At 35.6% G+C, this 14,619-nt stretch overlaps 1 long non-coding RNA gene across 1 annotated transcript; it reads right to left on the reverse strand.

Moving 5' to 3' along the window:
- Positions 1-2,839: 2,839 nt before the first annotated feature.
- On the reverse strand, positions 2,840-8,355 carry LOC121422877. The gene is made up of 4 exons (XR_005971201.1): positions 8,309-8,355; positions 5,674-6,285; positions 4,898-4,963; positions 2,840-3,841 (listed from the first exon to the last, which is right to left on the reverse strand). It is a non-coding gene; the product is annotated as an uncharacterized LOC121422877 (long non-coding RNA).
- Positions 8,356-14,619: the final 6,264 nt, after the last annotated feature.

Raw genomic sequence — 14,619 nt, forward strand, 5'->3', positions numbered from 1 at the left:
ACTATACTTCTTGAAACACTATTATAATTCCCAATTGGATGACTTCTCTTACATATAGGGCTATTCCATAAAATATGTATGTATGACCCCAAATATATGGGACCTTCATGAACTGTTCATCACTGATTTTTGGTTCTTTTGACAGTCTGTAATGCTGTCAAATGACCATGACCATGGTCAGTTTATGAAGTGAAGTAAACCTAGAGGAAAATAGGAGTTGGACGTACAAAATTGCTCGACATGAATCAAGTCTAAATCTGATCATTTACAGGACCTTTACATCATTGTAAGTAGATGACATTTTTATGATTAACATCTCCAACCTTGTGGTCCTCAAAGTTGATCAATGCCATTTCTAATCTTAAATAACTTCATTACCTTCCACCTGGTCACTTAAGACACTAGTCAGATCCTGTCTGTGCTTCAAATACTTACAGTACATCAGCAAAGTTTGAAGTTGATCAGTCACATGTTTTTTTTTTGTTATCATGAGAACAAACCTCTGCAGGTATGTATAAATATCTTTGCAATCCACTTTAAGCAGCAGATCTGTTGTGTCATTTGATTTGAATATTTAAATTTTAAAATAGTACAAGCAGATTCAATCAAACTTCCAACCTAAAAATGAATATCAAAATTGAAACTATGGGCGACTGCTGTAGACCTCATCCCAATTATAAAACTGAAGCCAATTCAAAACTGGAGGGAAATCATAGTAGTCTGTGATCCCAGCCCTATTACTCTAAGCTTAGTAAATGGGACATATCATCACAATTGAGCGCACTGACTACAATGATGATTCAATCATTAAAATCTCTCCTTCAATCGAGCACTAAACTTTGCGCTGCAGAACCCAGCTTAGATTATGAAGCTGATTTTGCCGACAATGTATTACTACATACCAATAAATCCTAGGTTTATTCCAACCAAGTATTTTTAAAACCTTACAGATTACTTAACATAAACTGAGTAAGGGCACAATAAAACAAAGCTGAGTTAGCAGTAGCTTTGGTGTGAAATATTTTAAACTCAAAGGCCTGTATTTTGAACTTTGGTTGAATTATTTGGCCTAAAATTGGCCTAAAATTGCAGTGTAACTAGTTTCTGTTTAACCAATGAATAGAAAATTGTGACACAAATCTCTAAACAGTAGAGGTTCAATTTATCAACTCATTTGTACTCTCAAATTGTTCATAAACTGTCTGGGAATAATAAAAAAGATTTGCTTGCTTCATCATTAAAGAGTGGGGGAACAAAGTAGCAAACATAACAAACATACAACATAAACAAAATGAAGATATTTTCAGCTTTCCAATATTTTAGCAGAGTAATAGACCATGGTGTATATAAAACTGGACTTCAGAATACATTATATGACACCTAGATAGATCCTTGACATTTGATTGATTCATCGATATCAATCATTCAGGCAATTTTACAATGACATCATCAACCATGCAATTACAGATCCATTTATCGTGCAATTTTGTCCATTGCACACGTGCACCAAGACTACAGGCACCAGTCGTGTTTGCAGCGCGCATGTTGTATGTAAGCAATAATCAACAGACTGCATGAGCATTTTGTATCAAAATTCACAAATGTTATATGAAAACGAATCTATTTTTAGGTGTCATATAAACCAAATAAAGAATGTTTATGAGTGCAATAGACGGAATACTTTATGAGGTGAAGTATTCCGTCCATTGCACTCATAAACATTCATCATTTGTATACAGGCCGATGGGAAAATAGCTTGAACCTGCCTTGTGGAAGTGGGAATGTTTTTTTCAATTCATGTATTAAAACCTAAGAAAAATAATTGAACCCACATAAACTTATATAAACAGGTATATGACAATCTGAACTAAGATATCTAAGCCCTGTACAGAAAACTTCGGAGCTATTTGTGCGTTTCATAATACATGTGGCACCAACGGTTATCATGAAAGGCTTTACGGTCAACCATTTTTCCAAATACATGGGCCCAAAAAAAAAAAAAAATTGAAGAAATATTTTAGCTGAATGATCAATTGCAAGTGCAGGGAAGAATACGGACTAATCAGTAGAATTAGAACTATAAATCAAAGAGCAAGAAAAGTTTCTTGCAATGCCCATTAGGAAGACAGGATTAATGTGTATGAGTAACATCACAATAAGGGTGCAGTTTGCATACATGAATTATGAAATGCACAAATTATGATGGGGCAAATATCAGGGTTCCCAGCTTTTCAAGAAAACAAAATTCCCTGATCTTTCCCTGTCTTTTAAAATTCCCTGATTACTTTAACCCATTCCCAGTTTCGCATCTTTTCTAAGTTGTTGCAGTGAATTAAATGTAATTTCAGTATAAAAACAATAATATAAAATCTATTAGTACCACCATAATCAGTCATTCAATGGATGTTGTTTTGATACGCAAAAAATAAAACAGTCTGTCTGACTTCCATGCTTTAGACTTTTGGCTTATCAAAATTCCCTGATTTTTCCCTCAGTTGAGACATTTTCCCCTGATTTGAGGTATTTTTAAAATCAAATTCCCTTATTTTTCCCCGACTGGAAAAAAGTAAAATAATTTTCCCTGATGGGCTGGGAACCCTGAATATGACCATCAATTGCATTGATCATTAAGTGCAATAAACCATACAGAACAACCGCACAATCAATCACTACTCATTGTGTAATAAACCTCTGTGTTTGTAAGTCAGGGGCGGTATTCTGAGGTCTATCATCTGTACAATATTTTATTTTATCTCTTAAAATGAAATTGGCATTCTGAGATAACACTATCTCTCAGATAAAATTATGTCATAAGACTTTCCTTGACTAATATTGTCTTTGAAATGATGCTTGAAAGGATAGGATATAGACTTTGAAAAAAACATGAGTATTGTCAACTTTTTAAAAGGAAATTTCTTTAAAGACGCGCAAGCATATTTGAAGTCAATAAATTGACACAATCTCACACCTTCAGGTGGAATGGATTTCCATTGGTTTGGTGAGATGAAAGAGCTATAAAAGCACGTTTTTCATTGGTTATTGATTAAAAAATAGGTGTGTCCTACAGAGATAACATGAAGACAAAATTGTTCTCAGAATACCAATTCGGAGAGATTTTTGATGTACTTTATCTCACTGATTTTAACGGAGATAACAAATTCTATCATATCCGAGATAAAATGGATTTCAGAATACCACCCAAGGGGAATATCTAATATATTTTTTTATAATCACAGGTTTGTTTACAAATCCTGAATAAAGTTGTACTGTTGTGACTATTGATGTATAGACACCCTGTATACCAAATACAGTCTGTGTATTCCATGTCCCCATAGGTATCAACATCACTCACAGTACGAGTGCATAATAACCGTTTGGGTAATCATTTTGCTTCCCAGACATATGTCCCTTATACCAAATGATTGGTGTAAACAACCTCTTTTGAAATGGAGTGAACAATCTCTTTTGAACAGAAGACGCAAACAGTATTTGGTGTGCAGGCATCTTAACTCCTGAAAAACACATTTGCGATAAATTTCAGAAGTGAAAAGCTTGCAGTGTGATGTTTCATGACTTTTATCTCTTTAGGTCTTGTACAACTTTTGAGAGCAAACTCTTAAACCCAAGGTGCTCTCCTTACCTCTCTCTCTGTAAATGAATATAATAATACATATCACATGACAATATTTCCAACCAATACTATGAGGTATCATCCTGCCGGTGCTCTTCTTGGTGTTTGCTCAGTGTTTCTCTTGAGGCTGGGTGTCTTCCATGTGGCAGAGGGGCTACTGAATCCCAATCTTGCACTTCTTTAAGTGGTTTGGTCCCGCTGAGGTTGGTACTGAGATAGGAATAGAATATCAACACTTTGATTTATTCAAACCATTATGAGAAGAATATTATACAGCAATGCATTTTACACTGTACAATGAAATATTGGTTTGGACTATTAAGGTGCAGTGATCTGCAATATAAGTGGTGCTTATTACATGGAGAAACATCTGAAAACAATCAAAGCAAGCTAACCTCTTTGGCCCGAATTCACAAAGGTGGGTTTTAAAACCATCGGTTGAACACTCCGGGTTTATGCAGATTTCCTGTCTAAAATACCTGATTTACCGTGTAAATTAAAACAGATGTCCAATGCTGATGCGCGCTTTTGTCACAGAGTGCGCAATTGACACCTGTTTCCATAGTGAAGTACGCAATTTTTATTCATGAGTCCACTGTTTGAAGAGTGGACTCATGAATAAACTAACATGGGTCAACCGATGGTTTTAAAAACCACCTTTATGAATTCTGACCTCTCTGTCTCATACATGCATTTGTATTTTTGGTGGAGCATATATTTTCCATTACAACCTCATTCTGCCTACCGGTGTCACAAAACAAGTAGAACGTCTCTGGCAGTCTCGCCTGCATTACATGATTCAATTTAGCAGCTGAGCTGACTTGGGAATTACCAAGATGAAATATTATTCACCAAAAACACCATTCATCTATTTATGTTTCATTGTCCAACTTAATGGAAATTCATTTTGTTTACATGCAAACATACAAATTACAAATACACATAATCAAGGAGAGACAAAATTAATACAAAATGATCAAATACTATTTTCATTGACCTTTGATTGTGATAATATGACTTGAAAACTCAAGCAACATAATCACCAAAACTTGATTACCAATATGGCCAAGTTTCATGAAATACATCCTTATAATTTAAAAGTTACAATGACATTTCAGAAACTTAAACCTAGGTTTAAGCCTGACCCTGCCAATGCCATTGGAAAAGTGGTGCTTGGGTCTTGCTTGTGCTACGCAGGGGAGACAAAACTTATTTTACAAGACATTTTCCGAAATAACCCAATAATGATTTTAATAATATATTCACCTGCTGAGTCAGACCTTCTTGGCCATATCGCTGATCTTCAGTTAGCTTGTCTCCCTGAGCAATCTCCTATTAAAGAATCAGAGTGAATGAGAACATGAGACTCTTTAAAAAATGCACACCACTTACAAAATCCCATAAAAGTATTTCACATCATCTATAGCTAAGATGTAAATGTAAACAAAATATATCTTACTCATCTTGATAGTGTTGTATTGTTTAATCTTATCTAAATAAAGTCAATCCCTTTTTAGGTTTCAATTCCTTCTGTTGTCAGATTTATTGATTGGATAGCAATATCAAATCCTCATCAAATCTATTTTGTTTATTCATGTTGTACTGATGAGAATAATAAATATCAAATGGCAACTTTTGATAAAAGACAAAGAAGAGGTTTCAAAACTGCGAGTCTTTAAATCAAATTCACAATAGCTTCAATTTTTAGACAATCTTCTATCCCATGTGTACTGATTTCAGCCTTATTGATTACAATAACGCTGCAATGATCTAATTTATTGGTAATATGGACCTTAACTGAACAAGATCAATGATGCAATCTGTCCTTACAAGCATGAATAAAATGTCAAAACTTTATAAAGATTGATTTCCTGCATTATACAAGTATTGATATTACCTCCCCAAATCTTCCACATTCATCAAATTTTGAAAGCTCCATTGTTTAAAAATTATATCTGATGATACTGTACTTAAAAAAGTTTAACTGTTGAAAATGTAAGCGAAATGAATTATGAAATGCTTGTTGATTGATATGATCTTACCTCTGCATTCTCTGGTACTTTGTCCTGATTGTCAGTACTGGTCCTGATCCTGGTCCTCTGTTCTGATCCTAGGTACTAATCCTCTGTCCTGGTTCTGGATCCTTGGTCCCGTTTCTTGGTGTTCAGTTCTGATCCTTGGTCCTGGTCTTGATCCTGGTCCTCTGTTCTGATCCTATGTCCTGGTCCTTGATCCCAATCCCAGGTCCTAAGTTCTGATCCTTGGTCCTGGTATTGATCCTGGTCCTTGGTCATCGGTCCTGGTCTTGATCCTGGTATTTGGTCATGATCCTTGGTCAAGAGTCCTAGTCTTGATCCTGGTTTTGGTCTTTCGGTCTGATCCTTGGTCCTCATTTCTGATCCTTGGTCCTCAGTTCTGATCCTTGGTCCCCAGTTGTTCCTCAGTTCTGATCCTTGGTCATTGGTCCTGGTCCTCAGTTCTGATTCTTGGTCCTGATGCTTGGTCATCAGTCTTAGTCTTGATCCTGGTTCTAATAATTTGGTCTGGTTCTTGGTCCAAGTCCTTTATCTTGATCTTGTTCCTAGGTCCTGACTGCATGGCTTGTAGAAAGTATTCCAGTTATGGATGTCCTCTTCAGCTTCTAAACCCAAAGCCTATTCAGAAAATATAGAAAAGAATATTACATCAACAAAATATTACTGAGTCAATAAGACCTTGTGTTTCTAGCCATCATCCCTAATACACATAGCCACAAAACATTTACAATTCATTTATTTGCCATTAATAAAGACATAGTCTACTCGAAAATGGAGGTTCCTGTACATCATCAAATAAATTTTTAATCATTTAAAAAAATGCCTGAAGTGTCTAGTTTATGAATGTTGATATTCCTGTGAGAACAGACATTTCAGATTAAAAGGGACAGTCCTGCATTCCCTGCCCGTGATGCTGTTTTATCCCATATTCAACTATTTCATGCATTACAATATCCCCATATGTGTAGTACACTCTTGACAGAAAATTTAAAGGAAAACTCAAATTACTCATGAATTCTTTGTAAGTTGTTTGAAAGTTATAAAATTTCAAACCTTAACATTGGTATTATATTTCATGTTGAAAACGCTGCTGCCATCATTGAAAAAGCAATGCATCTGCAATGCAGGCGAGACAAAATTGATTCATAAAATAATCTAAAATAATCACCTGAGACAGTTTTCCTGACATTTGGGCACAGACTAGAACTTCAAAACACCAAAAGTTCTCTCCTTCTACCCCCCGTCTCGATCGGCCATTTTTGTTATGAATTGTAAAAAAATGGCTGATCGAAACGGGGGTAGGAGAGAACTTTTCGTTTTTTGAGGTTCCAGTCTGTGCCCAGATGTCAGGAAAACTGCCACTCGTTAGACCTTCATCCATACAATTATGGTAAGTGCATAATTTCTCTTTTCACAATTCATTTGGAGAAATATTTAGACCATGAATCACGCTAGTCCCGCGAGTATGGTCAAATACACGGTAAGCCCCTGGGCTCCCTGGGTTAGGTGGACTCCTGGCTTACCCTCTTTCTATCTTTCCTTTTTGGAGGGTATGGCAGTGAGTCCAAACTTCGAACGTGTCCATACTTCGCGGACGGTCATTATCTCAAAAACTAGCCAATATCCTTAAAATCTGACATCATCAATGTGAAAAGCGACCTAAAATTACCCTTCAGTGAAAGTTTCTTGAAAAAGAGTTCAGTATTCATGAAAATATTGGCAAAAGATCGGCAAATTTGTCACCACTAGCTACCATTTTGAATAAATCAACAAGCATCATGATATCACCATTTTGCAAGGAGAAATCATCAAAAATGTGAGTTAAATGTGGTACTAACCGATTCCATAGCATTTTTCCATCAATCTGATATAAATATTTCACTTTTTGAGCTTGAGTTTTTGTTTGAATCTCCACACAAGCTTTGGTGCGCAAAGTTAGGTCACACTTTTTCTGAACGGTTTTCCAGCACAGCCCGCATTCGCCGATCGGAATAGAATTTTGAGATCGCGATACCGGCGAAACCCCTTGACCTACTTTACATTTTCGTCCATGATTTTATAGTTTACGATCTTGCCGTCATTGTGGTAACTATTTCTTGAATTGGTTTTGTATGAATTGTGAATATTTTGTGAACAAAATTAAGCCTGATGAATATTTTTGAAAGTGCGCGAAGTTTGGACACCCCATCATACTTCTTCAAGTTCATGTTCTTCCACTTTCATACTCTCCAACTTTCCTTCCTTCAAATCCATATTTTCTCTTTCCTTTCAATATCTTCATTTTCCTTCTTTTCTATGTTTCTCCCCTTTCTTTTCTATCTGTCTATCTATCTTTCAATTAAGTTTTATATTCCTTCTTTCTTTCCTTTCTTTTTTTCTCTTCCTTCCTTACAAACTCTTGTTGACTTGGGATTGACACGTCAATTAAGATCTTTTTGTAGTGCTCCACTGCCACTTCCCTTTAACAAGTTCTCAGAGACTTTTTTATTGCTCATCTCATCTGTCGTCTCTCCCAATTTTTCTCAGCTGAGACTCAGCCGCTGAGTCTCAGCTGAGAAAAATTGGGAGAGACGTGATGATACGCTGACAGCGTATCATCACGTACAATAAACATTTAAATTAGTAACAAACGCAGACTTACATGTGTGGGGCTGAAAGTGAAACAACAATCCTGTCCAGGGCCCAGGGGTGCATCAATTTGGAGGCAAATTTCTGGCGAAGATTCATGAGTGAAACGAAACCCACACCAGCCATTTGTCCTCGAGAACAGAAACCACTCAAACCTCCAATTGTCATCGTTTTTCATATTGTTTATATTATAAGTAGTTTTACTTGATAATTATGTCGAATAGTTGAAGTTTGAACTAAGATTTTATCACTTTCAAGGAGGGCGCTCTGAAAATCTAAAACATGAAGAGCCAGCGCCCTCTACACAAATATACATTATAGTTTATCAGTTTTTTTCTTAGATCTTCACTGGTGGGGGGGTGGTCATGGATCCTCCATTTTTTTCGACTGAGAAAAAAGGAGAAAAAAGAAAAAAAAATGAAAAGGGGTGAAAATGTGATATCATTTCTAAAATGTCATGTCAAAATCCAGCACAATATATGAACTTTGTATTGAAAAGGTAAACATTTTTTGGTTGCTCAATTTGCTTACAACTATATCGAATGTTTGCCCCACACAGCTTGTCTGGCCCCCTCAAAAATATTGGCTGAATACACTACTGCTAGTCTTATACCTCTTCTTCCCCAATCAGGTCCCAAGTAGGTCCCAATTAGGTCTTATTTTTTCAGTTCATAAGGAAAGTTAGAATTTGCATCTGATGTTTTTGGTCTTCTGTTAAGTTTATCTACAGATATAGGCCTACTATATTTTATGAGTCATAGAAAATTAGTATATAAAAGTAATCATATCAGCTATTTTCTTTTTTTCTTGCAAACATCACTATCTTAGAATACATTTCTTAATGACATATATATTGTACATTCACAAACAATTAGAAATTCAGATTGATTTAAACTCGTCAATTACAGAATGACAAAACAAATTTCTGGGATTTAGTAAAGTTGATCTTAATGTCAATTTACAAATACTGTTTAATAGATATATCCAGCATTAAAATAATACTTTTTTAGACAATACCTGAAATTGTGACATTTCAACATTTTCGATAGTTTAATTTCTCTCACTCACTCGGGCCCATGCACTTCCCAGGCTATCTACTAATGCGGGGCCATTTCATCTGCATGGTGGCCCTTTATCCTTCTCCATACCCACTATAATCCGTCACCCCTTGGAAGCGTTTCATCAACATTTTTGTCCGTCCAACAAGTCCTTTCATGAAACACTCCGGGTACCCGTTGCACTGAATTTTTGCCATAAAAAGAAAAAAACTGGCAAAATTTAGCTTATGTAATTTTCAATAGCATAATTTTGTTTGCCAGAGTTCTTAATGGCAAAAGGTTTGTACAGGTCTATCAATATCTTTTCATGGAAACATTTGGTTTCAATTGGTTGCTTTGCAATGTTACCCTTGTACTTATGATTGATGGCAGTTTCTATTTTCTCGGTAATGGCAAGTTTTGTGCATCTGACCATGGGTGGTGTTTATACACAAAGCTATTTGTAAGTTACAAATGATTGTTTGAAAGACTGGTGGCCTTATTACCAATGCAGATTCTCAATAATTTGTTTTCCATTCAGCTCAAGTTTAAATACAATCTTTCTGCATCGAAATTCATGTTGATAGCAAGTATTCAAATTCAAAGTTAAGTGTACTTACTTGAGGAAATTTGAGTTAGGTGGTGTTGCAAGAAAATCTTTGCGATCAGTTGCAAATATTCTGTTGCAACTTTACAATTAATAGATCAATTTCAACTGTAGCAAATCAGATGACATTCCTTGTTTCATGAAGCAGATTAGCAATCAATCACAAATTCACAATTAATTTCAAAACATGATTGATTTAGGGACCAAAAAATAGACTTGCAATTGGTCGCAAGTTTGCAAGTTTCTTGCAACGCCCCATTAAAATAAGACATTTCACTCCTATGAAGATAAAACAGATCTTTTTACCATTTAGTCCAAGAAAGGGTCATCAGGGGCTCGTTGTATTTTAATGCAACTCTTTCTGCAAAAGGCCCCAATTCTGCTAAACCTACAAGTTTCATGACCCCCCCCTTCCCACCCACACACAGTCTGTCTCTGCTTAGTACACAATGGGAAGTCCTCAACTGACCTCAAGTCAACCCCATCTCCCTCTCTCCCTTTCCCTCTCTTCCCTTCTCTTTCTCATCCACCTTCTCTCTCCCTCTCTCTCCCTGTCTCATTGCCAATTTCTGTCTCTTTCCCCACTCACTCCCTTCCTCTTAAAATGAACCACACAAAATTATTCACAAAACCCATGCAAATGAAGTACAGTTATTTGTTTTCCTTTTTAATTCAATAATCTCTGTTTGTACAAAACTTACTATACAAATAATCATTGTAAATACGACTTATTACTTTGAAAACTGTGCACAACAAAAATAGTACTTTACAAATATGTGATAATTTCTTTGTTGAATTCCTCTACAAAAGGATAATACTAAATCTAACCTATCTAGTACTACAGATCATATATATAACTACATTATGTGTATAACATTTATAAACCTCCATACCGACATTCATCATACAAATTGCAATATTATTTTTTTCTTCTCATAAATCAAACTAAACAAAAAACAAAATTATACAGCATTATACACTGGACCATAATCATAAATTGATATACATATATACCTGCTTTAAATGCATGTTTAAATATTTTAGCATAGCTGTGCTTATATCAATACAAATAGGGATGACACATAGCATTGTCCAATAATATTCAAGTAATTTTCAAAATTTTCAAATCAATCATTCATTTCTAAGTATATTTCAATAAATCAAACAAAGAGAGATATCATCTGTATACAAATATCTGTTAAGAAGCAAAGAAAAAACAAAACAAATGCACAATGTTTTTACTGGATTTTAAGCAATGCTTTTAGCAACATAAGTATTTGATCACAAACCAAGTCCATAAACCCTTGCCTGCCCCAAAACAAGACCATTGGTTGAATTTGATTATAGATCCGCAGAAAATACCCCAAGGATCCTAATACCAAACAAAAGAACTTGGACGAAAGGTGTGTATAAATAATGATAACAGGAAAATTAAAATGAAACTTGACTTTAATTAATGTGCAAATAAACACAAACGGATATAAATAACAATAACAATAATAAAATACATATGATTTCTATGGCGTCTTTTCCATTTTGATTAAATGCTCAAGGCGCTTATAAGAGAGCTAAACATGAAAGTAAAGAGAACTAAAGAGAAGTACAAGAAAGGGTAAATTACAAATGAGGAAAAAAAATCTGTCTTCAAACCCAGTACTTGCTAGTGAACAAATGCAATTTTAGGTTGCCCTTAAAGGATGTTGCAGGATTTGAGTTCTTCAGCTCCTGTGGTAGTGAATTCCACAGGGCTGGTTCAGCATGAGCAAAGGCTCGATCGCCCAAGGATTTTTTAGATAGTGGAAAATGTAAGAGACTAGATTGTGATGATCGCAGTGTGCATGCAGGTTGATAGTGGTGTATAAGAGACTTGTTGTAATCGGATGCAGATCCATTGATGATATGATAAACCAAAAGTAGAATTTTAAAAACTATGTGATCCTTTATAGGCAATCAATGGAGGTCTTTAAGAACAGGAGTGATGTGATCATGTTTATTTGACAGAGAAACAATGCGAGCTGCTGAATTCTGAAGTTTTTGAAGTCGGGTAATTTTAGAGTTAGATAAAAGAGAAGACTGTTGCCGAAATCAAGACATGAGGAGATGAGTGAGTGCACAAGTTTCTCTGTTGCAGAATGAGTTAAATATTTTGGAATGAAACCAATGTTATGCAATTGATAGCAGACAGATTTACAAATACTTGTGACCCGATTTGACATTGACATTTGTGAATCGAAAATGACACCAAGATTGTGTCAAGAATCAGAGAGAGGAACAGGATTACCGGCAATGAAACCTCATGTCCAAGTTTCATGAAATGGGCCATATAAGTTATGGAGATATTTCAAAAACTTGACCTTGGATAAGATTTCAATATTGATGCCACCGCCATCGGAAAAGCGGCACCTATAGTCTCTGATATGCAGGAGAGGCAAAAATGATACAATCCATTAACAATAATTGTAAGTCTGCAGCTGAAACATGTAGAAAAATATTTTAAAATATTGAAATCGATAGTAAGTATAGCTTGCATCTCTTTATGATAAACAGGGCCAAATATATATTTTTTTCTGAAGATGCATCAAGCAAATACCAGTGTAAATACACTGGTAATGCTGTGGGCTGCTTCATAAAACTTCACAAAGTTATACATGACTTAAAGAATGACTTAACATGAATAGTAAAATGGGATCTGCATCACTTCCTTTCAGACACATCAATTGACAAGTTGAAAAATTATTCCCTTTTTTCTCCTTTAACGGAAAACCGTTTTCAACGTTATTCACAAAGATCATTGAAAAAAGAGTTGTATTTTCCAACATCCAGGAAACAAATTGTTGGTCTCAATGTTACAGCAATGTTAAAGTCATGTATAATTTTACGAGTAGCTTTAGCAACACCCATCTAGATGGACTAGTGGATTTAGAACCCACTATATTACAATAAAGCAATCAATAAAAACATACTCTTGGAGTTTAGTTTACATTAGACACACAAAAGAAATACTGCTTATTAAAGCTTATGACAGGTACTACCAATCTTACTGTATTACACTTCACATAAAAGACCGCTTTTTATGAGTTGTCGCAACACAACTATGTCATATTAAAGGCAAGAAAATGTGTTCCCTTTTGAAATTGTGATTAAATCGATACTACAATGTATATGGTAACTTGTCAAAAGTCTGTACCGGGATCTTATGTTTTAGCAGGAATCCCACTATGCGTCTTGTGACTTTCTTGCAGTCTCCTTTGTTTTATCTATGGTTACTACGACCCTGTCACATTGTTCCGTGCAAGCCTTGCAGGTGAGTTGCGAGTGATTACCCGCAACAAAGTTTTGAGCATGTTCAAAACTTTTCTGCGTGCAAATGAGACTTGCGTGTGCTTCTGCGGTTAACTGCGAGTGAGATACTGTCAATGTGGGCCAAAATACTGCAAGTCACACCCAAGGCTTGCACTGAACAATGTAACAGGGCCTTAAAGGATAGTTGCTTGCACGATACCTGAGGGAAAGACTCTGACTTTTGACAAGGTGCCCTAGGAATATCTGTTGAATACAGTATGAACCTGTTAAAAAATTTCAGGTATTTTTTTCTTTCCTCTAAAAATTAGCATCAGAATGTTGGAAACAACCTGGGGGCCATTTCATGAAGCTGTTCGTATTAAATTGAAGAGCCACTTTAAGAACGACTGGTGAACCTTTCTTTCGCACTAAACCATCGCCAATGAATATACCATTTACCACAAGAAAGGATCACCAGTCATTCTTAAAGTCACTCTTAACTTACGTAGAGATTTATGAAACGCCCACCAGGCATGATTAGAATGCAATTTAGTGTCACACTCCCCAGGGAGTGGAGGATGTGCATACATTGTTTGTCTGGAGGAATCTGACAACCTAGCCCAGGCCCCATCTTACAAAGAGTTACGATCGATCCAATCAATCGTGACTCTATTGAAATCCATCAGTGTCATGATTTTTTTCGTAAACAAAGGAAAACACACCAAATTGTCAAGAAATGAATGACTTTATGGATATACATTCATATCTAGAACAATCTTTGAACAAACATGCATTTCATATGTTGACTTTGCTGGCTCGCCATAGTTGCGATTGATCGGATCAATCGCAATTCTTTGTAAGATGGGCCCCAGGTATAGAATTATATGTACTATGATACATTACACAGCTCCATGTAATAAATACTGAAGCATTCAAACAAGAAAAGGGAAACAGAAAAAGAGAAAGAGAGGGAGAAACAGAGAGATCAGCAGAGCCTCTTGAGGATCTCCCTTCTAAGTTCATTGTTCACATATGTATGTAAATGCTCAATTACAGATAATCTGCAATAACCTATACTAGAAAATAACAAACATTTCTGTAGAAATTCGTAGAAAAGTTACAGCCAATATTGTGCACAAAAATATTATGTTATTCGTTATTCGTCAACAAATATTCTGGCATATTCAAACATAGAAATATACACATGAAAATTAAATTTGGTATATACTGAATATGCACGTACGTACATGTATAGGGTCATTCTCAAGAAAATGTCACAATTCATAAATATCACGACTCGGCCATCTCACGCAAGAATGAACACAGATAAAAAGCTGCACACTTGCAGGCCAAAAGGCGGTCAGAACAATGAATGAATTGTGATGTTTTTCTGAGAAT

Source organism: Lytechinus variegatus, chromosome 10, assembly GCF_018143015.1.
Source record: "Lytechinus variegatus isolate NC3 chromosome 10, Lvar_3.0, whole genome shotgun sequence".
Taxonomy (NCBI): Eukaryota; Metazoa; Echinodermata; class Echinoidea; order Temnopleuroida; family Toxopneustidae; genus Lytechinus; species Lytechinus variegatus.